Source organism: Globicephala melas, chromosome 4 (assembly GCF_963455315.2).
Source record: "Globicephala melas chromosome 4, mGloMel1.2, whole genome shotgun sequence".
NCBI lineage: Eukaryota > Metazoa > Chordata > Mammalia > Artiodactyla > Delphinidae > Globicephala > Globicephala melas.
The window spans coordinates 86,484,049-86,507,516 of NC_083317.1; the positions used below are offsets into that span (position 1 = coordinate 86,484,049).

At 38.1% G+C, this 23,468-nt stretch overlaps 1 pseudogene; it reads left to right on the forward strand.

The window, feature by feature from the left end:
- The first annotated feature begins 21,741 nt into the window (after positions 1 to 21,741).
- On the forward strand, positions 21,742 to 22,665 carry LOC115853441 (small ribosomal subunit protein uS10m pseudogene; annotated as a pseudogene).
- Positions 22,666 to 23,468: the final 803 nt, after the last annotated feature.

Here is a 23,468-nt window from a genome sequence, read left to right on the forward strand (position 1 = left end):
GTGTGTACAGATGTCAAATTATAATGCTGTACACCTGAAACTTACATAATTTTTAAAAAATGGAAAAGGATTTGAATAAGCATTTCTCTAAAGAAGATATACAAATGACCAACAATGACCAACAAGCACATGAAAAGGTGCCCAACATCACTAATCATTAGGGATGTACAAATCAAAACTATGACGCTATTAAAATAGCTACTATTAAAAAAAAAGTAACAGGTGTTGACAAAGATGTGGAGAAATTTGAGCCCTTGTGCACTGTTGGTGAGAATACAAAATGATGCATTTATTATGGGAAACAGTATGGTGGTTCCTCAAAAAATTAAAAATAGGATTACCATATGATCCACTAGTTCCACTTCTTGGTATATACCCAAAAGAAATGGAAGAAGGATCTCAACGATGTATTTGTATATCCATGTTCATAGCAGCATTATTCAATTATCCAAAAAGTGGAAGCAACTCAAGTGTCCATTCATGTATGAATGGATAAGCAAAAAGTGGTATACACATAAAATTAAATATTGGCCTTAAAAAGGAAGGAAATTCTGACACATGCTACAACATGGGTGAACTTTGAGGATAATAAGCTAAATGAAATAAACCAATCACAAAAAGACAAATACTGTGTGATTCTACTTACTGTGAGGTCCCCAGAGTTCTCAAAATTATAGAGACAGAGTATACTGGTGGTTGCCAAGGGCTAGAGGGAGGGGATAATTGGGAAATGTTTAATAGGTATAGAGATTTAGTTTAGCAAGATAAAAAGAGTTCTGGAAATTGGGGCTGTACTACAGTGTGTATGTACTTAATACTGCTGAACTGTGTAGTTTATAAACAGTTAAGATGGTAAATTTTGTGTTATGTGTATTTGACTAAAACTTAAAAAACCAAGGCAGGGAAGAATAGAAATTACTTGGTCAGGTTATCAGAGTGGGGTGCAGGTCAAGAATTTATAGCGCTGAATCCCAAAGCTAAACTCATTTAAGTTGCTGAGACTCCTCTCACCCCATCTAATCACAGTGGGCTTGGAGGGGAAACTGGATTTTCCTCCTGTGTAAAATTTATAGTCTAAGAGTCAATTATATACAATTTGAAAGTGTCATAAACATTTTCAGATGAGTAGTGTCTCAAAAAATAAAATACCTCCCCCTTTTATTTCAAAAATGATTTTTAGTTACACAAATAATATATAAATTCACCCATTTATAAAACGTTAAAACATTACAGGTTTAGTCAAAGACATTTGGTGACTGAGGCAAAAGACCTGAAGTGCGTACCCCAGCATCCATTCTCCCTTTTTGACTTAGCAATAAAATCCCTCACTTGAGCTGGGGACATGGCCAGGTGAAATAGCAATGACATTTTTCAGCCTCCCTTGCAAGTAGAATCCATCACCTGACTAAATTCAGGTTAATAAGATGTACATGAAAATGTTATATGACAATCTGGGAAATTGCCTTAAAGGATAGTTGGCAAACGTGTTGTGTTGCCTTTTTTTTTTTTCCCATCCCTCCATCCTAGTCCCTAGAACTCAGAAGTGATGGCTAGCCCTCTAGCAGTCATATTGGGTTGTGAGAATGAAGGCTGCACCCTAAGGATGACAGAGAAGAACGCTGGAAGGAACCTATCTCCTTATCTTCTCATCACTGTTTAGATCCCCTCTTTGACTTTTCCCACTCTCATCTCAAAGTAATATCATCATCAGTTTGGTGTATAACTTTCCATACTTGTCCTATGAATTGATGTGCACCCCCAGAAAATATGTAGTATTCCCTTTGGGGATTTTACGATTTAGTTTTCTTACCAAAATGTCATCACAGTTTGATGTACATGTTGTTCTGCTGCTCACAATTTCTTAGGTTTAGTATATTCTGAAGCATATGCTTTCAGATGTAAAAACATGACACGCAGCCTGAATTCAGCTCAGAATGTTCCTTCAGGGATGACTGCCTTCATATACTACATAAGACATATGCCTGCTAAAATGATAAAAATAATAACAACCTTACCAACAAATATTTGGAGAACATGAAGTGGCTTCTACTGGTAAACTGACTTTAGAAAAGTGGCACTGTTATTACTCTACCCTAGATTTACTAAATGTTACTTAAAATGCTAGCTTAAGGAAGAAAGTCTGAATTGCCCCATATAAATGGAAGTCAATTTGGAAATAAAGTCTCCAGTAGAGATGGGTCTTCTGTTCTAGAAGTTCAGTCAGAGAACTCTGCTGCTTCAAAGCAGCTATTTAAATTTCAGAATCCTATGTCAGTGTGGTGATTCATAGGACACTATAGCAGCAAGTCTGCTGTGACCTACACACAGAGTGCACACAGTGCTTCTTGTGAGCACTGAGTGGTGGCGTGTCCTAGAGTTATTACAGTGGAAGCATTTCTCCCAACAAACTAAAGCATTGAATTTGATATATAATTTTCAGATCATCACTTGGAAAGAGGTAATGAAGCCTGTCTTGTGACAAATTAAAGCTAACTCTCCTGATATTTTTGTTTCCCACAATGCTTCTCATTGGAACTTCTGGGGAATTCCAGAATAATAGAAACTCAGCACTAAGCTACCACAGGGCTTAGTGCATTTAAGGTACTTAGTAAATGCTTTTTGAATGAATGAATGATTAATTAATAAAGCAAACTAGTCTCTTTAAAGTATTTTTTTCAGTTCTGTAGAATAAAGACAGGTTTTCTTCCTTCCTCTTGTTTTGAAATGGAATTATTCTAAAACTGAATGATCATGCTTTCTTCACAAGATGTAGATCAACTCATTGACATTTGCTTTTTCCACATGGAGACTTTGTCATATTAAGGAACATCAACAATTCCAATTCTGAGAATTGCTCAACCCAGTCATTAATAGAAAAAGTTTCTCTTTGTGCTAATAGAAACTCATTGGCAATTTGTCTTTTGTGTTGTAAAGAAACATAGAGTTTCTCTGCTAATGAATTTGTGTAACTCCTTGAAGCTTACGCACAGGTAAATTACATAAAGGTGGTTCTGACGAGACCAACCCTACTTCTCCTTCAAGGTCTAGGTCAGCTTTCATGTTTTTGCTGGCTGGCTCCCCGACACTGACCTCTCCCCAACTGTCCCCTTAGCACTCAGGGTCAGGGCACAGATGCAGAATGCAACATGCGGTCTCAGCCTGCATTAAAGAATTATTCACATGTTCTTAGCACTTTATTGTTTACAAAGTACTTTTCCATACCCCATTCTCCTCCTCAAAACTACTCAAGAGGAAATTGAGGTTTCCATCATGGCAGCACTAACTCTCTTACTGAGGCAGAATCGCAACTCCATCACCTTGTAGATGTAACCTCGAGTAACGATTTAAAGTTCTCTAAGCTTCAGTTTCCAAATCTATAAAAATGGGAGGGTGGTAATAGTATGGAACTCAGGCTTGACAGAAGAATAAAAGTAGATAATCAACATAAAGCAAACGACACTGTGTCTGGCACATAGGAAACCATCCATGAAGGTTAACTGTTATTATAATGATCTCCACTGTGCAGAATAAAAACTGAGGTTTAGATAGGTTAATTACTTTGTTCAAGATTATACAGCAAGTAAGTGGTAGGGTCACAACTCAAATGTGTATCTGATTGAAACCAGAATCTGGTGAAATCCATCCGTGCTATATTACTTCTCTGAGAATTAAAGTGACAAACCCTCATTGTCAGCCTCTGCCCAGGTGAATGTAATGAGCACCCAGTAGACTAAAGGCCGCCCAATCTTCTGTCCAAGGTCATGGAAAACCACAGAACAGGAAGGCATTCACTTTTTCTCTGTTAACTGAGGGACTGTGGAAATAGTCTTCTGATATTCTGTGTAGGGGACTAAGGAACATGGGAAGCTTGATGCCTCAAGCATTTTGATGGCCTAATGGGTGTGCAATTTCTTAAATCAATGCTCAATCATATACCTCCTCTGTCGCACCAAGTGTTCTCCCTCTGGCTTTCTCCTGTCCTAGTGTCTTGGCATCCTGGACCAGCTCTGCCTCCTCAGGAGTGTGGTGCCAGGAAGAACCAGCCCTCTGATCGGCCATCCAACTGGGACCTGCCAGAATCATTTATGACCCTGAAAAAGTGCAACTCATTCTTGGTTGCCGTGTGCTAAACGTTTATAGGCACTCAAGCTCACATCTGCATGGTTCCAAAGTGGGCACTCTTACCTACTCCACTAATGCTGTTTCTAAGAAGATGTAGGGACAGGAGCATCTTGTAGGGACAGCAGGCTCTTGATCATGAAGCAGCCACACAGCAGTTGGATTCATGGTCACTACCTGAAGACTGGGGATCCAATACGTCATGAGAATGGGTTTCCAGCACCTTGTAACTCAGAAGCTCAATCCCAACTACAGAGGAGCTGCCTTTATATTCTGCTTTTCTGGGAATTGTGCTGAGTTGAAAAACTCCTTATTTAATTATAAATATTATATATAAGTAATTTTTAGATAAGTAGATAGATAGATGCATTTATTATAAGGAATTACTCATGTGATTATGGAGGCTAAGTTCCGAGATCTACACGTGAGTCAGGAGCTGGGGAGCCAGGAGAGCCAGTGGTGTAGTTCCAGTCTGAAGGCCCCAGTCTTGAGACCCAGGAAGAGCCAGTGCTTTAGTGTGAGTTCAAAGTAATAAAAAAGTGGATGTCCCAGTTCAAAGGCAATCAGGCAGAAAGAATTGTCTCTTATTTTAGTGAGTGTCAGCCTTTTTATTCCATTCAGGCCTTCAGCTGATTGGATGAAACCCACCCACACTGGATAGGGCCAGCTGTTTTACTCTATCTATTTAAATGTTAATTTCATCCAAAAACACCCTCGCAGAAATACCCAGAATAATGTTTGACCAAATATCTGGTCACCCCGTGGCCCAGTCAGGTTGACACATAAAATTAACCATCACATTTGGGAAAAAAACAGTTTGGTCTCATTTGGAATTGTTTGCCTGTTCTGTTTCTTTATCAAGAATGACCTCAAGTCAAGGTCGGTTCCTTTAGGGTAACATAATGTTAAAACTTCTCTACAGACCAAGGTAGCTTCTTTTTAGCTTTGACAGGAAATGGAGACTCTGAGATAAAGAGTAGAGCCAACACCTGAAACCAGTTCTGCCCAATTCCAGATGTCACTTTTTCCATTCTTCCCATGAGGTACCTGCTTCCACTTCTCACTGGTGTCTATTTCCTGTTTAATCACTCGGTTAATACCTGCCTTCAAGCACTGCCCACTACTATTCACACCTCCTGAAGAAGTAGAATCCCTTTAGATTGTGAACCTACCTATAACTGAACTGGGCTGCCTTTCTCTTATTGGGACTTGACTTATGATTATCCGCCTCTCCCTAGACATGACTCCTCTTCCTGCTAGCTCACCTTCTCTATAATCTCTACTCTCTGCAACCCAGAATGCCATACAACTGGAGTTGTGCTACATTATCCCAAACCCTCCTGAGAACTAAAGCTAAGAATTGGTAAAACTAGAAATCAAACCCAAGTTTTCATATCTTAAGCCCAGTACACTGTCCTCATGGCCATGGATCTGCAAAATGGGTGTGTGCTCAAAATGATCCATTGAGGCAGCAGCAAGAAATTACTAGAATGTCCATATTTTAACTTGTAATTTTAATTTTATGCATTCTTTACAAAATATATAATGCAACATGTTACAGGAATACACACATAATTTGTAAATATATACACACATATTGGAGAGTATTACTTTTGTTAACGGATAGGGATGCATGATTTTTTTAAGATGCATGATTTTTTTAAGAAGTTTTGGAGAGTGCTCTACACTGGTACTTCACGAATGTTGATGGGCACATAAATCACCTGGGAAATTTGTTAAATACAAATTCAGGTTCAGTGTGTCTGATGTGGCTAAGACTCTGCATTTCTAACAAACTCCCTGCTAATGTTCATATTTTGGTCTGCGCCACACTTTGAATAGCAAGGGTCTCTACACCACACTACTTTCCTTGGTATAGTGCTATGGGGCCACCATAAGTATTCAATACATGGCATTGGATGAATGAAAACTAACAACTCAAGGTATATGTGTACAGAGATTATTTTCAGATTTTTCAAAATGTTTCTTTTATGAGAAAACCAGTACCTATATTTTTAAAATAACTATTAAGATTGATATGAAATCAGGTTAGGTATTATATTATTTCAACTCCATTCCTATGACAAATTGTGTTTGGTTTTAACCCTCATTGGGATAATATTCTAGATTAAAGAAAATAACAACAGCAAAGTGACCAAGTAATAAGTTGAATTTTGAGCTCTGAAATAAACATTTCAGAGATTCTTCTCTTCTTTCTCCCTTCATCCCCAGTAGCTCTCTGGGGCGTATGTCAGCCTAGGAAGGCACTTCCTTCCCACCGTGTTGCTCAAAGTCTACCCTATCATTTCTAAATTCAGGCTTTCTCTCCCTGGGCCTAAGTGCTCAAGGAGGTAATGGATCTACTCATTGATTGGTAGCAGCTTCCATCCAGCTAGTTCTAGAGAGCAATTGGGGTGGAGGCATTAAACTTAATGCACATGTAGGCTGTGGTTGGAAGGGTTAGAAGGCAGCCAGAGGGCATGTCAGTCACCTTCCAGCTGCTGCAGTGCCAAGCAGAGGGATGGCTGGCTGGAGACAGGAACGCTGCATCAGGGGCTACTTGGGGTTATTTGTGCCCAGGCTCTGAGAGCCCCAGAGTCACTGCAGAATGTAGAGAGGAGGGGCAAGTGTCCTATTGCAGCAGCAGGTAGCGTCTTACAAAGGACTTTCTTATTTGGCTCTTTTTTTTAAATTTTTTAACTTTTCTTAGTACTTAATTTTGTAAGAAAACAATGTATTGTTTTTAAATGACTATTTTATTCTTGAGCAAGAAAGGAATTCAGTTCAATGAACCAAAATGAAATATTTGTGAATAGTCCTGTTTAGTAGCCAGAGGTATTTTAAGAATCCAGAAATGGGTGGTTTAGAGAACAACAATGAAAATAATTCTTAAAGATGTTGTTATTCTGAAACCCCAGCTTACATATAGTTTCTATAGATTACATGGGAAAAGTAAAAATATGAAAATCTCTTTGTAATTGAGAAATTCACAACAGACAGAGGAAAAAATATTTTCACCAAGTTTTAAGCTCTCCTTCCCTACCCTTTATTGTAAATTTTTGTGTTGCCTTTTTAGTCACAGACTATACGAGAATTCAGCTAGTAAACATTTTCAACAACTTTGAAAGCATTTGTAGATCTTTCTTCCTTGCCAACTCTTGGTTCACATCCTTTACGTTCTTAATTTGTACTTATATTAATATCTGGTCTAATGCATTTATAATATATTTTATGAGATGGATTTATATTTTATTCTGAATTTGACTTACCATATTAAGTATATTTTATTCCAAATGACTACTTTCTCATAGATTCATTATTCCAGCTTTTTGGCAAGTAATTGTGAATTCTTTTATATAATATTTATTAAGCAATGTTCAAAAAACTATCTCCTAGGTTCTGAGAATACAGAGGTGAATGGACTGTCCCTCCCTCAAGAACCCATGATTTGAGGGCCAAATTTTCAAATATGTTTATACAAGAATTTCTTTCTTTTAATCATGGCTTCTTTTGCTCATGTACTTTGTTTCACCTATTTTGGCAATTATTCCATTCTGTTAATCTGTTAGTTGATGGAAACTGTAAGAATATGCACAGATGCATCTTTATAGTGTACTTCTTAGAATAGGCTCACCAACTCCATATCATGAAAGCAGCTGTGGCCCTGAGTCCGTATATCGGATCTCTCTTCTCTCTAATGAAGTTAAGGTTCTGAGCTCAATCTGCTTGCAGGCCAGTTATCTTCACATGACTTGTGAAGAGCTCACACCCTGATGTTTTGTGAATGATGTTGTGAATGTCTTCCATTGGTTGCACAGGAAGCAAGTCAAAGAGTTGAGTATTATCCCAAATCTAACTTCTGGTGGAAAAACAAACCAAAGCTCAGATCTTATAGTCAGAAGAATCATTATTTAACCATGAGACACTCTGCACAGCTTTTATGCCATAGGATCAATGTTTATGGATGAATAAATGAGCCTGTGCATGGTAGAGCCTAAGGGGCATGGGAGACCTGTTCATATTAGAAGGAGAGAGGCCACCAGGGGTAGAAATCACACAAGTGATTACTTCCAGTGTGGGGCTTAGGAAGCAAAGTGTGTTGCTAGCATGAGGGAACATGAGACGCCCTATGCACTCCCACCCCCAGGACACAGCACAGAAAGTTATAATGACAGCCCTGCAAGGCCTTTTCATTGTCAGTCTTTGGGATCTGTATTCACTTTCTCCTGCACCCAAAGCCTTAGACACAGGACTCTGTCTGGGTGGCAAAGCTAGAATACTAGAGGGACAGGTCTACAGATGAGCCCTGGTCTCTGCTCTCTGCTTCTCTCTTTCTTAACACATCTCATGCTGTACTGTTATGGTTGGTTTGTCTATTTTCCTTCTAAATTCTGAGCTCCTTGAAGACAACAACCCAGTAACTCCAGTGTCTGACCTGGTATTTAGTAGGCCTTCAGTTAATGTTTGTGGACTGCATGGATGCTGAATACGGAGTCTGGGAAGTAAGGTATTAGCTAGCCAAAGGCAGACAAGATTGGAATGTCTCTGTAGAGGTGGTGATGACAGCTGGAGGGGGCCTCAAGAAAGGCCCTAGAAAAAATGAAATCTGCAGTGAGGTGCATGTTGGGGGCTGGGAGGGAACCAACGGCAGCAGCAAAGCTGAGGAGAGCTCTGGACAGAGTGCAGGAAAGTTCAAGCCCCCTGTAGTGGCTTCTGGGGTGAAGTCAACACTAAGTGGACTGAAGACCTCAGGGAGCCAGAGTAGTGAGAGCCTAGGAACCAGCAGCCAGAGCAGCAGTGCACGTTGGAGGTGGCCAAGACAGGAATGGATGGAACTCACATTGCCCAAATACTGAGAGGATTAATGGGCCAGAGACTTTCACAAACAGAATCTCAGTCAACCCTTTAATCAACACAACGTGGCAGTATTTTTACACCCATTATGCAAATGAAGAAACTGCAGATCAGGAACTTGCCCCAGCACATAACTAGGGAGTGTCAGGACTGGGCTTTAAGCCCAGATCATATGACTCCATGTTCAGTGCTGCTTTCACTGCAACACACATGCCTGGGCCAACCCACCTGAGCCCCAGCACTAGGAGCAGAAGGTAGATGTCTCTGTCTCTGGGAACTGGGCTTTGCATCTCAGCTTTGAAGAATCTGAAGTGGTATCTTCTGAGTGATATAGGCCATGTACTCCCAGTGACCAGTGAGTAGTGGCTCAGGGCTCCACATGGGGGGCTCATGTTTCAAACTCATGTCTCCAGTACCTATTGGCCAATGGAGTTTAAGAGAAGTTACATTTGTGTAGAGAAGATAGTAATTTTATTGTGTTTATTGTATTCTAAATTTTTTTTTCAGTTTACATTGCATTATTTCTGTTAGCTTAAGTTTGGCATTTAGTTGACATTCTTTCCTTCTGAGTGTTATCAATTCAGGCTTAAACTACTCAGTCTTCTATATAATATCATCAGCTACAGACCTTTTCATTCATGTTATATTTGCCCCTTTAGCATAGAACAAAAAAAGAAAACACCGTTGCTTAAAAATGGAAATAGATAGTCCACTTTTTCATTTCAAAATTTCCAGAGCAGCCACTACTGTACAAATGTTGGTTGCTTAGAGATAATAAGACATTAGTCTCTATCTTCAAAGAGCTTACATGTAAACAGCTAAATCAGAGTTAAATGCTTGCTAAGTAGAACTACAAATAATATGGCCATGGCAGCTCAGGGAAATAATGTATCCCAACAGCACCCTGAGAGTCAGGGTATAATAATGACTCTCATTTTAGTGGAAACTTGAACCCTGAAGAAAGAGAAAGACTTAAAGGATTAGAGAGATAAGAAAAAATAACTCTACCATTGCCTTGCTGTAAGGCTTTTTGCTATTTTTAAGGCTATAGCTTAGTGGTTAAAGGGTTTGACTTGAGCCAGTCTACCTGCATCTCCATTCTGGCTTCTATCACTTACCTTGAACAAGTCACTGATCTCTCTGTGCTTCAGTTTTCTCATCTGCAAAAAAGACATAATAATGGTTCCTACCTTTATAAAGTTGTTTTGAGGAACTAAATCCACCCATATATGCAAAAAGTATTTGAAACTTTGCCTGATACATATTGTTATATAAGCCTTAGCTACTGTTATTCTCAGTGCCTCTTAGTTTCCTTATATCTAAAAGAGATAATAATACTGACCTTACTGATTTGTTGTCAGGATAAAATGAGTTAAAGTTCCAGGCATACGGTAAACACTGAACATCAACTTTCCTACTTTCTTAAGAGAAAATTTATTTCCTCAATTCAAAACAGAAAATAATATGCACACACAAAAAACGTTAGCTTAAGGGTTGCCTTTTTGGAAATTGCCATTGTGAAGCTTTAGAAATTTGTGAACATGCCAGTAAAAGTAGTGGCTCAAGTTTTGCTGGGGAATGTATTATTTATGCCCAAGTTCCAAAGCTTATCAAGTTCCCAAAACTTACATGGCAATTTCCATGATAGACTCATTGAAGCCTTTGAAGAGGCTTATTTATGTCATCATTTCAGAATAAAGCAATCCTATCAATATCTATAAAGCTTTGCAACACTCATTTCTTCCATCCACTCTAAGGGCTTTAAGGTGTGTAAGCTTGTTAAGAAACTGTTGTTTTTCATTTAACTTTGGAACTCTCTAAGCTAATGAATGAGAAGGCCTGCTTTAAAGGGCATTTATAATAACAGTAATAAAACACTCATACATTTGGAGATAAACCAACTTTAAAAATGAGTTTCAGCTATAAACTTATTCTTCCACATACATTTTGAACAGGGGCCCCCACAAAGGCATGCAAATGTTTGGGTGTGGACAGTAATATTTCTAAAATTGTTTTCTTAATAGACTTTATTTTTTGAAGCAGTTCTAGTTTCACAGCAAAATTAAGTAGATGATAGATACAGAGATTTCCGCACATGCATAGCCTCCCTATTATTAATATATCCCACCAGAGTGGTACATTTATTACAATTGATGAACCTACATTGATTGACACTTCATGATCACCACAGTCCGTAGCTTGCATCAGAGTTCACTTTGGTGTTGTATATTCCTTGGAATGGGACAAATGTATAATGACACATATCTACCATTATAGTACCATACAGAGTATTTCACTGCTGTAAACCTATTCTGTGCTGTGTCTATTCATCCCTCCTCCTGGCCCAACCTCTGGCAACCACTGATCTTTTTTACCATCCCCATACTTTTGCCTTGTCTAGATGTCATACTGGAATCATACAATATGCAGTCTTCTTAGACTGGCTTCTTTCACTTAATACTATGCATTTAGGGGCTTCTCTGGTGGCGCAGTGGTTGAGAGTCCGCCTGCCGATGCAGGGGACACGGGTTCGTGCCCCGGTCCAGGAAGATCCCACATGCCGCAGAGCGGCTGGGCCCATGAGCCATGGCCGCTGAGCCTGCGCGTCCGGAGCCTGTGCTCCGCAACGGGAGAGGCCACAACAGTGAGAGGCACGCGTACCACAAAAAAAATAAAAATAAAAATAAATGAATGAATAAATAAATAAATATATATATATATATATATGCATTTAACGTTCATCCATGTCTTTTCATGGCTTGATAGCTCATTTCTTTTTGGACTGAATAATATTTCATTGTCTTCTATACCACAGTTTATTTATCCATTCACCACCTCAGGGACTTCTTGGTTGCTTCCAAGTTTTGGCAGTCATGAAGAAAGCTGCTATAAATATCCATGTACAGGTTTTTGTGTGGACATGTTTTCACTTCCTTTGGGTGAATACTGAGGAACACAATTGATGAATCATATGGTAAGAGTATATTTAGTTTTGTAAAAAGCTGCCAAACTGTCTTCCCAAGTGACTGAACCATTTTTGCATTCTCACTAGCAATGAATGAGAGTTCCTGTTGCTTCACCTCCCTGCCAGCATTTGATATTTATCAGTGTTCTGGATTTGGGTCACTTAATAGGTGTGTAGTGGTATCTCATTATTATTTTAAGTTACATTTCCCCGATGACATATCATGTGGAACATCTTTTCATATTCATATTTGCCATCTGTATATCTTCCTTGGTAAGGTGTCTGTTAAGGTCTTTGTCTCTCTCTTTTTTTTTTTTTTTTTTTTTTTTTGTGGTACGCGGGCCTGTCACTGTTGTGGCCTCTCCCGTTGTGGAACACAGGCTCCGGATGCGCAGGCTCAGCGGCCATGGCTCACGGGCCCAGCCGCTCTGCGGCATGTGGGATCTTCCCAGACCAGGGCACGGACCTGTGTTCCCCTGCATCGGCAGGCGGACCCTCAACCACTGCGCCACCAGGGAAGCCCTCTCACTTTTTTATCAGGTTGTTTGTTTTCTTATTGTTTATCAAGTCTTAAGAATTCTTTATATATTTTAGATAATAGTCCTTTATCAGATGTGTCTTTTGCATGTATTTTCTCTCAGTCTGTGGCTTGTCTTTTTATTCTCTTGACAATGTCTTTGGCAGAGCAGAACTTTTTAAATTTTAATGAAGTCCAGCTTATCAATTCTTTCTTTCATAAATTATGCCTTTGGTGTTGTATCTAAAAAAGTCATCACCAAACCCCAGGTCATCTTGATTTTCTCATATGTTATCTTCTAGGAGTTTTGTAGTTTTGAGTTTTAAGTTTATTTCTATGATCCATTTTGAGTTAATTTTGAGGGGTGTAAGGTTTGTGTCTAGATTTAATTTTTTGCATGTGGATGGCCATGGTTCCAGCACCATTTGTTGAAAGGAGTATCTTTGCTCCATGAATTGCCTTTGCTCCTTTGTCAAATATCAGTTGGCTGTATCTGTGTGGTCTATTTCTAAGTTCACTAGCCTGTTCCATTGATCTATTTTTCTATTATTTCACCAATACCACACTGTCTTGATTACTGTAGCTTTATAGTAAGTCTTAAAATCAGGTAGTGTCAGTACTCCAGTACTTTGTTCTTCTCCTTCAATATTGTGTTGACCATTCTGGGTCTTTTGCCTTCCTATATAAACTTTAGAATCAGTTTGTCAATATCCATAAAATAACTTGCTGAAATTTTGATTGGGATTGTGTGGAATCTATAGACCAAGTTGGGAAGAACTGATGTGCTGACAATATTTAGTCTTCCTGTACATAAACAAAATATCTCTCAATTTATTTAGTTCTCCTTTGATTTCTTTCATCAGAGTTTTATAGTTTTCTTCATATAGATCATTTATGTATATATATATATACATACATATATATATATATATATATACACACACACACACACACACACACAGAGAGAGAGAGAGAGAGAGAGAGAGATTTAGATTTATACCCAAGTATTTATTTTTGGGGGGTGCTAATGTAAATGATATTTGTTTTTAATTTAAAATTCCATTTATTTATTGCAGGCATATAGGAAAGTTACTGACTTTTGTATATTAATCTTGTGTCTTGCAACCTTGCTATAATCACTTATTAGTTCCAGGAGTTTTTGTTTTTGTTTTTTGTCAATTCTTTCAGATTCTCTGTATAAACAATCGTGTCACCTGTGAACAAAGACAGTTTTATTTCTTCCTTCCCTATCTGGATAGCTTTTATTTCCTTTTCTTGTCCTATTGCATTAACTAGGATATCCAGTACAATGTTAAAAAGAAGTGGTGAGACAGGACATCATTGCTTAGTTCTTGATCCTAGTGGAAAAGCTTCAAGTTTCTCACCATTGAATCTGATGTTAGCTGTCAGTTTTTTGTAGATATTCTTTACCAAGTTGAGGAAGTTCTCCTCTATTCCTAGTTTACTGAGAGCATTTATCATGAATGGCTGGTGGATTTTGTCAGATGCTTTTTCTGCATCTATTGATACGATCATATGATTTTTATTTTTAGGCTGTTGGTGCGATATGTTACATAAATTGATTTTAGAATATTGAACCAGGGTTACATACCTCAAATAAACTCCACTTGCTGGTGGTATATAATTCTTTTTATGCATTGTTGGATTTGATTTGCTAATATTTTGTTGAGAATTTTTGTCTATATTCATGAGAGACATTGGCTTGTAGTTTTCTTTTCTTCTAATATCTTTGTCTAGTTTTGGTATTAGGATAATGCTGGCCTCACAGAATGAATTAGAAAGTATTACCTCTGTTTCTGTCTTCTGAAAGAGACTGTAGAGAATTGGCATGTTTTTCTCCTTAAATATTTGGTAGGATTCACCAGTGAACCATCTGGTGCTTTCTGTTTTGGAAGGTTATTAATTACTGATTCAATTTCTTTAATAGATATTGGCCTATTTATATCATCTATTTCTTTTTGTGTGACTTTTGGTAGATTGTGTCTTTCAAGGAATTGCTCCCTTTCATCTAGGTTATCAAATTTGTGAGCATAGAGTTCATAGAATTCTTTGATTATTATTTTAATGTCCATGGGATCTGTAGTGATGTTTTCTCTTTCATTTCTGATATTAGTAATTTGTATACTTTCGCATTTCTTCTTGGTCAACCTGACTAGAAGCTTTATCGATTTTATTGATCTTTTCAAAGAACCAGCTTTTGGCTTCATTGATTTTCTCTACAGACTTTCTATTTTCAATTTCATTGATTTCTGCCCTAATTTTTAGTATTTTTTTCTTCTGATCATTTTGGATTTAATTTGTTCTTCTTTTTCTAGTTTCCTAATGTAGACACTTAAATTATTAATTTTAGATCTTTCCTCTTTTCTAGTATATGCATTTAATGCTATTTTATTATTTTCCTCTAAGCACTGCTTTCACTGCATCCCACAAATTTTGATAAGTTGTATTTTTATTTTCATTTAGTTCAAAATATTTAAAAATCCCTCTTGAGATTTCTTCTTTGCCCATGTTTTACTTAGAAGTATGTTGTCTAGCCTTCAATTATTTTGGGAGTTTCCAGCTATCTTTCTGATATCGATTTTTAGTATAATTCCATCAAGGTCTGAGAACAGGTATTATGTGATTCCTAGTCTTTTAAATTTGTTACAGTGTGTTTCAGAATGCGGTCTATCTTGATGAATGTTCCATGTGAGCTTGAGAAGAATGTGTATTCTGCAGTTGTTGAATAAAAGAATCCATAAATGTCAATGATATCTAGGTCATTGACAATGTTGTTGAGTTAAACTATGTTCTTATCGATTTTCTGCCTGCCAGATCTGTGCATTTCTGATAGAGGGGTGTTGAGTCTCCAACCATGATGGTGGTTCATCTATTTATTTTTGCAGTTTTATTAGTTTTTGCCTCATATATTTTGATGTTCCTTTGTTAGGCATATACACTTTCAGGATTGTTATGTCTTCCTGAAGAATTCACCCTTTTATCATTATGTAATGCCCCTCTTTATTACTGATAACTATTCTTGGTCTGAAGTCTGCTCTGTCTGAAATTAATATAGCTATTCCTGCTTTCTTCTGATTAGTGTTAGCATGGTATACCTTTCTCCATTCATTTACTTTTAATTTACATGTGTCTTTATATTTAAAGCAAGTTTCTTGTAAGCAATATATACTTAACTGTTGCATCCACTTTGGCAATCTCTGTCTTTTACTTGGTGTACTTAGACTATTGATGTTCAAAGTCACTATTGATATAGATTGATATCTACTATATTTGTTACAACTTTCTATTTTTTGCTCTTATTCTTTATTCCTGTGTTTATCTTCCTCTCTTTTTCTGCCATTTGTGGTTTTAATTGAGAATTTGTTATTTCATTTTCTCTGCTTTCTTAATATATCAGTTATACTTCTTCTTTTCCTTTTAGTAGTTGCCCTGGAGTTTGTAATATACAAATAATCCAAGTTCATTTTCAAATAACACTATGATACTTCACTACCTTATAATAACAATTAAATCCTAATTCCTCCTTCCTGTCCCTTGTCACCACAGTCATTCATTTCACTTATGTATAATCATATGTACATATATAAACATACATAATCAACCTAACACCATCTTCTGCCTTTTCTCTGGCTTCACATCTTCCCTGTCAAAACTTTTCTTAGGAAAGGCTCTGTTATCAGTGGTTGAGAAGTATAGAAGAACCAGAAATCATCAGAACTAGAGTGACCTTAAAGACCACTTAGTTTAACTCACTTGAGATGCCTCAAGCTCTTCTACAACGTCCCTGACAAGTTATCACTGTTTGTGCATACTAGTGATGTTGAACTCACCAATGCCTATAACCTGTATATCGAATAAGCACAGCTCATGGAATATAATCAAAACACAAATTTTTACTTTCCATTGTCACTTTAATAGATACTTGGTGGGAGAAGTTTATTCCAGCCTCTAAATAGAAATAGGCAGAACTCATGGTTTCTGGTCACTCATGGCTAATGCAGAGTGCTGCAGTCTTTTTAAATCACAAATGTACATTCTCAATTATGTAATTAAATATTCAATTCAATATGCTTTTCAACACTTCAGTATTCATCCAAAGACACAAATCTCTTCCAACCGTTAGTGGGTGATCTGGCCCTTTCTTCTTGGCTTGCCTAGCTAATCTTGTTCTCAGACCCTTCTGGCAATGGAGTATAAGAAGGGAGAAGGGGGAAAGGCAGCAGAAAATTCTTAACTTTATGAACTTACCATAAAGCTACTGAAATCAAACTTTAGAGCTCTTCATTTGCAAAGGCCTCTTCCATGGCCTTTTAGCTAATTTTGTACTTGTGATGCTTTATCTTTTTCTTAAAGAGAGCCTCTCAATATCTGTAAGTTTAAGACCTCACAAAAGTTGGAGTCATAAGTGCAGCCTTAAGTTGGCTCCACAGTCCATGATTCTGGCTGATGACTAAAACCAATAGTTCCTGAGTATATGGAGTTGACAGATTCTTCAGAGGCTCTCCTGCTGAGCCCCTGTGAGGTGACTCCCAGGATACCAGAGGTCCCACCCTTTGGCTTGTTGCTCTGCTTCCCTCCTCAGCTTCTGATTTTCCTGTGGTCCTCCCTATCCAGATCCTCCACTGGACTCCCTTCATTTTTCAGTAGAAATCATATTAAGCAGGACTTTACTAAAGTTTCCACATATGTTCTCTGGGCCTCGTGCACCTTCGACTCACCATTGGAGAAAGGGCAATTTCTTCCATTACAGAGCATCTGTTTCTTTTTGCACTACCCACTGAGACTGATGGCCAAAGTCTCTTGCTGGTCACACACTAGTCCAAGCCTCCTCTCTTTTAGAGTGGTCTCTTTGAAGCCCACTCCCTCTAGGCTGGACATAAAGGAGAGAGCACCCTTGCCACATTCCCTGTGAGAAAGAGAGAAGAGACAAGCTCCCTCTAAAGAAATCTCTTTGAAAATCCTTCCCCATCTCCAATCTCTTGACCCCTGATAGTCTTCTTGCGGAGTCATCTTCTTTGGAAATCTGTGTTTCTGTCCAGCACTTCTCTTTGGAATGTCCTGTTATACTGTGGTGCCATAGTTGTAATTCCAGTTTAACATCTTGTCATACACCCAAGGGAGTTCTCTCCACTTTTGGAAAGTTCTAATAAATCCAAAATACTTCCTTTCAAATTTCAAACATGTGTCTTGCCATGGCTGGTTATGTTCAGTGTCACACAAAATGAGGTTAATTCCTCTTCTACTTGATAGCCCTTTGTGCTAGACTGAATAATGCTCCCCACCCCCTGCCAAAAGGTATCCACATCCTAATCCTCAGAAGTTGTGAATGTTACCTTATATGGCAAAAGTGACTTTGCAGATCTGATTAATAATATTGAGATGGGTAGACTATCCTGGTTTCTTTAAGTGGACTTAAGTGTAATTACAAGTGTTCTTATAAGGGAGAGACAGAACGATATTTGCCTACAGAGGAGAAGGCAAACTGATGATGAACACAGAGACTGGAGTGATGTGCTTTGAAGATGAGGGAAGGGACCACCATCCAGGGATAAAGGTGGCTACTAGGAGCTGGAAAAGGCAAAGTAATGGATCCTCTCTCCAGAGCTTCTAAAAGGACTCTACTCTGCCAACATTTTGGCTTTAGCCCAGTGAGTCATATCTCAGACTTATGAAATCCAGAATTTTAATAGTATAAATTTGTGCTGATTTAAAGGGTTATGGTTTTAAAGGTTTACTATAGCTAAGGTTTTGGTATTCTTTTACAGCAGTGTTAGGAAACAAAAACATCCTTCAAATAGTTGACGAGCATTATAGCTTCTTGAGCCCCTTGGTGAAGAAGTCATGTAGCCCAGAAGGATTGAGATTCTTGCTTAAAGATATTTATGCAAAAAGCAGTGGCCCCTCCTGGTACCCCAGCATCATCCAACTTAAATAAACATCACAGTTCTAAAATGTTTCCTTACATTTTATTTATTTGTTTTTGAGGTGGATTTTCCCAACTAAAGCCTACCAATTAATTTTTTTTTTTTTTTTTTTTTTTTTTTTTTTTGTGGTACGTGGGCCCCTCACCGTTGTGGCCTCTCCCATTGCGGAGCACAGGCTCCGGACGCGCAGGCTCAGCAGCCATGGCTCACGGGCCCAGCCACTCTGCGGCATGTGGGATCTTCCCGGACCGGGGCACGAACCTGTGTTCCCCTGCATCGGCAGGCGGACTCTCAACAACTGCGCCACCAGGGAAGCCCTCCAATTAATTTTTATCATGTCAAATTTCTACCCTATCTGGTCTTTGGGGCTTTCTCCAACTCTGAGAAAATAAAATAAAGGAAAACAAAAGTACTGATGGTACCAGCATACATGGCTCCATGGCTCCACAGACCATTTCAAAGTTCCCTTTAACTGAAACTTACTTCTTTTGTTCTAAGAAGTTCAGCAGGCTGCATAACTGCCTTCTGCTGAAGAGCTTTAAATAATCCCTGCCATACACTATTTTTGGTATCCAGGACAATAGATTATTATAGGCAAAAGGGAAAATTCAGGGCAGTACTCCAAAAATAGGCCATCTCATTTTGAAATGAATTATCTCTTACTTGGTCCCAGGGTATCTTGCACGGACAAAAAAATTCCCCAGGAGAGCAAAGCAAGGACCTTGATGGCATTTTGGGGCAGCAAGTTTGGTTTTATTCTATTTTGTTCACTCTTTAAGTCTGATCAATTTCCTGTGTTCATTTGCATAACTTTACACCTTACCATGTTCCCCCAATAACTGGATAGTCTGGAAATTTCAATTTAGCACTCTTAACATAGCTCTTATTTTTTTAGCAAAGCCCAGAATGCTAAGAAAATTCCAAGCAGCAACATCTATGTTCTCTGCCTTGCTATATTATTTGTGTTTTAATAGATGTATGAATTTATATACATATTATTATACCATTTGCAAACAAATATACAGCAGCAACCTCACAACTCCACAGTAGCCAGTCTTATGCTAAACACTTTTATTGGCATCTCTAATTATTCTATATATAGACAAGTTACATTTCTTTCACTATTTACCTTCTCTTAGAAGAACAAATTCAATTGAATTTATGTCAGCCTGCATTTGTGGAGCAAGTACAGCGTACTACGGGACAACATGCTAGGCACTGACTACAAAAGTGGCATGCACGTGCTCCCCTTCTTAAAGAATTTTCAGGCAAAAAAGTGATACAAACATGCAAAAGAAACCCATTCCAAAATGTGAGGATAATGTAAGTACAGATGCAAAAAGGACACAGATGAGGAGGTAATCTTTTCTCTTTGGGAAGGGTAAGGAGAAGCTACTGCGAAGAAGTGATCTTTGGTTTGGGCTTATGGCTTTTGCTTTGTAGGATGTTTGGTTTGGTTTGGTTTTGGTTTGGGGGCCAGATTTTTGTTTTGTTTACAAGGCCAGGAATGCAGAAGAAGCTAACAAAGGGAATAGAGGCAAAAGACAATGCAAATGCCTGGTGTATTTGAGGGAAAGCATGTGTATCAATAGGAATATAGATATTGTCTACACTTTAAGCCCTTCAGGAAGAAGTGCCAAAGGTAAGCTAGGCAAAGAGTGCGAGGGGTCTTTTAGACCATATTTACCCACTTCCTTTGTTCAAGTGTATAGATATACAGGAGCACACAGGCAGAAACATTAGACTCTTCATCTTCCAACACATTCATCTTCAGGCCAGTTCCCTGCTTCCATGTGCAGGGAGGAAGAAAGGAGACAGAACAGAGAGAAGAAAAAAAGTTGGGCTGGCAATCAAAAGGCTTAAATTCAAGCCTAAATCACTACCTACTAGTGATTGGATTTTCCATTTTGATCTTTCCTGAGCTTCAGTTGCTACTGAAGAATGGAAATGGAAATGAGGATAACTGCCCTGCCTACTTTATCAGGTGATTGTACATGTCAGTCCTAAGAATGAGCTGTCAATTCTGAAATCCCATTAAGTATTAGTTTTTTTACATGCATTACCTCTAATTCTTATAACAATCCTGTGAAGTGAGACTTATTAATCTCATTTTTCAAATGATTAAAGAGAAATAAAGGAGATTTTTTTTTCTAGTTGTATTGAGATATAATTGACATATAATATTGTGTAAGTTTAAGGAATACAGTGTTTTGATTAGATACACTTATATACTGCAAAATGATTACCACCATAGTGTTAGCTAACACCTCCATCACATCACATAATTACCTTGTTTGTATGTGTGTGGTGAGAACATTTAAAATCTACTCTCTTAGCAACTTGTAAGAACATAATATAGTATTGTTAACTATATGACCATGTTGTACATTAGATTTCCAGAACTTATTTATCTTATCACTGAAAGTTTGTACTCTTTCACCAGTATCTCCCCATTTCTCCCACCCCCTGATAACCACAATTCTATTTTCCATTTCTATGAATTGAGCTTTTTTAGACTGCACATATAAGTGATACATGCAGTATTTGTCCTTCTCTGTCTGACTTATTTCACTTACCATAACGCCCTTAAGTTTCATCCATGTTGTCGTGCATGGCAGAATTTCCTTCTTTCTCATGACTGAAAAACATTCCATTCTATATATATGTGTGTGTGTGTGTGTGTGTGTGTGTGTGTATGTTCCATATCTTGGCTATTGTGAATAATGCTGCAATGGACATGGAAGTGCAGTTATTGCCTCAGTATCCTGTTTTCATTTCCTTTGGCTTTATCCCCAGAAGTGGTATTGCTGGATCATACAGTAGTTCTATTTTTAATTTTTGAGGAATATTCACACTGTTTTTCATAGTGGCTGCACCAATTTACTTTCCCACCAATAATGCACAAGGGTTACCTTTTTTTCACATCTTTGCCAATGCTAGTTATCACTCGTCTTTTGATAATAGCCATTCTAACAGGTGTGAGGTGATAGCTTATCGTGGTTTCGATATGTATTTCCCTAATGACTAGTTGAGCATATTTTCATGTACCTGTTGGCCATTTTTATGTCTTTTTTGAAAAGATGTCTATTCAGTTCCTCTGCCCATTTTTTAATTGACTGTTCTTCTCCTGAGTTATATAGTTCTTTAAGTACTTTGAACAATAACTGCTTATCAGATATACAACTTGCTTCCAGCTTTGTCCTTCTTTCTTTTTTAACTTTATTGAGGAATAATTAAAAAATATAATTGTATGTATTTAAAGTGTAAAACATGATGATTTGATATACATATACATGGTAGAATGGTTACCAAGGTCAAGGTAATTAATGCAGAACGGCAAGATGGCGGCACGAGCAGCGTTTGGGCCCCTGGGATGGCGTCTCTGGCAGGGTTCGAGGAATTTTTCTGCATGCAGTTCTAGGAGCAGTACAGCCAAAAATGGTGGCCTTCTTCTCACCAATATGAAGTGGGTACAGTTTTCAAACCTACACATTGATGTTCCCAAGGATTTGACCAAGCCTACGATAACCATTTCTGATGAACCAGACACGTTATATAAGCGACTATCAGTTTTAGTAAAAGGCCATGATAAGGCTGTATTGGACAGTTATGAATATTTTGTTGCACTTGCTGCTAAAGAACTTGGTATCTCTGTTAAAGTACATGAACCTCCAAGGAAAATTTTACTCTTCTCAAATCAGTGCATGTTTTCAAGAAGCACAGGGTTCAGTATGAAATGAGAGCACTTTACAGATGTTTAGAGTTAGAACATCTCACTGGGAGTACAGCAGATGTCTACTTGGAATATACTCAGTGAAACTTACCTGAAGGAGTTGCCATGGAAGTTACAAAGACAAAATTAGAACAGTTACCAGAACACATCAAGAAGCCAATCTGGGAAACAATACCAGAGGAAGAAGAAGAAAGCTAGTCATAAAGTCTCAGTGACCACTTGTGCTGGGATGTGAAGTGAGCATGTCAAGTGGAGGGAGTCTCCAGTGAAGACAGTTTCAAGTCACCCTGACTGCTCTCCTGAGGCCGCACGGCCTGATCAGTAGAAAGCAGGGATTGGAAGTTTATGATACACCAGACTATTGTGCAGGAACCACTTTATCTATTCTTTTATACATGTCATTGTTTCAGTTCGGATTTTAACAAATGTGAGCAAACCATTTGGACCACTCTGTACCAAAACAGTCAAATTCATGTTTTGTTATTCCACTGTTGTTCAATTATTAGTTTGTACTGATTGTGATTTGTATCATTTCATTCATCTAAAAGTGAGTGTTTCAAATATTCCTCACACACATTTCTTTCTTTTGAGGGACCTAGAAGGAAACTTTGGTTAATTTAACACTGAGCAGTTAAAGTTTTTTATATTTACCTTAATGCAGGCTGGCATATGTTAGTTTGGGGGTGGTGACCTCCAAGTTTTACCTTATGTAAGCTTTACATTCTTGAAAATTGATATATTTTATAGCGGATCAAGCACATTTGTGGCATGCGCTGAACTCTTCTGTAGCCCAAATCCTTTCAGGGCTGCCTAGAAGGGTCACTATAATGGAATATGAGCTCTCAAGAAATTACTGTATCATTTCATTCATCCTGTAATTCATTTATTCAATAAGCTTTTCTTTTGTTGACTTTGCACCCAGCACTATAGTAAATACCAAAAACTGAATAGCAATAACAGCTTTCAAAAATTGTGCAAGGCACAAATAAATACTTTTCCTTATTAAGTTCCATGCTGATAAGACCTCTTTCTTTTGGTGAATAGCACTCTTTCTGTTTGGGGATGTCTACTTTTCCATAAAATTAAATAGTAGTTAAAGCTCTGAAAGAGGCAAGATGACAGTGGGCTGAGGTTGTTGGTGTATCAACCCCAAGGGAGTGATACGTTTCCTTTTTACAGCAGAATCCGGCCCATGTCTTTTGTGGTTTCCTTCACATCTTTGGGGTAGTTATGACTTCTCAGTTTTCCACCCTTAAACTGGAGTCCCTGTTCTCTTTTCCTGACCTGCTATCAGGTATGAGTGTTCTGAATGCACACTGCTCATGTATCAGACTT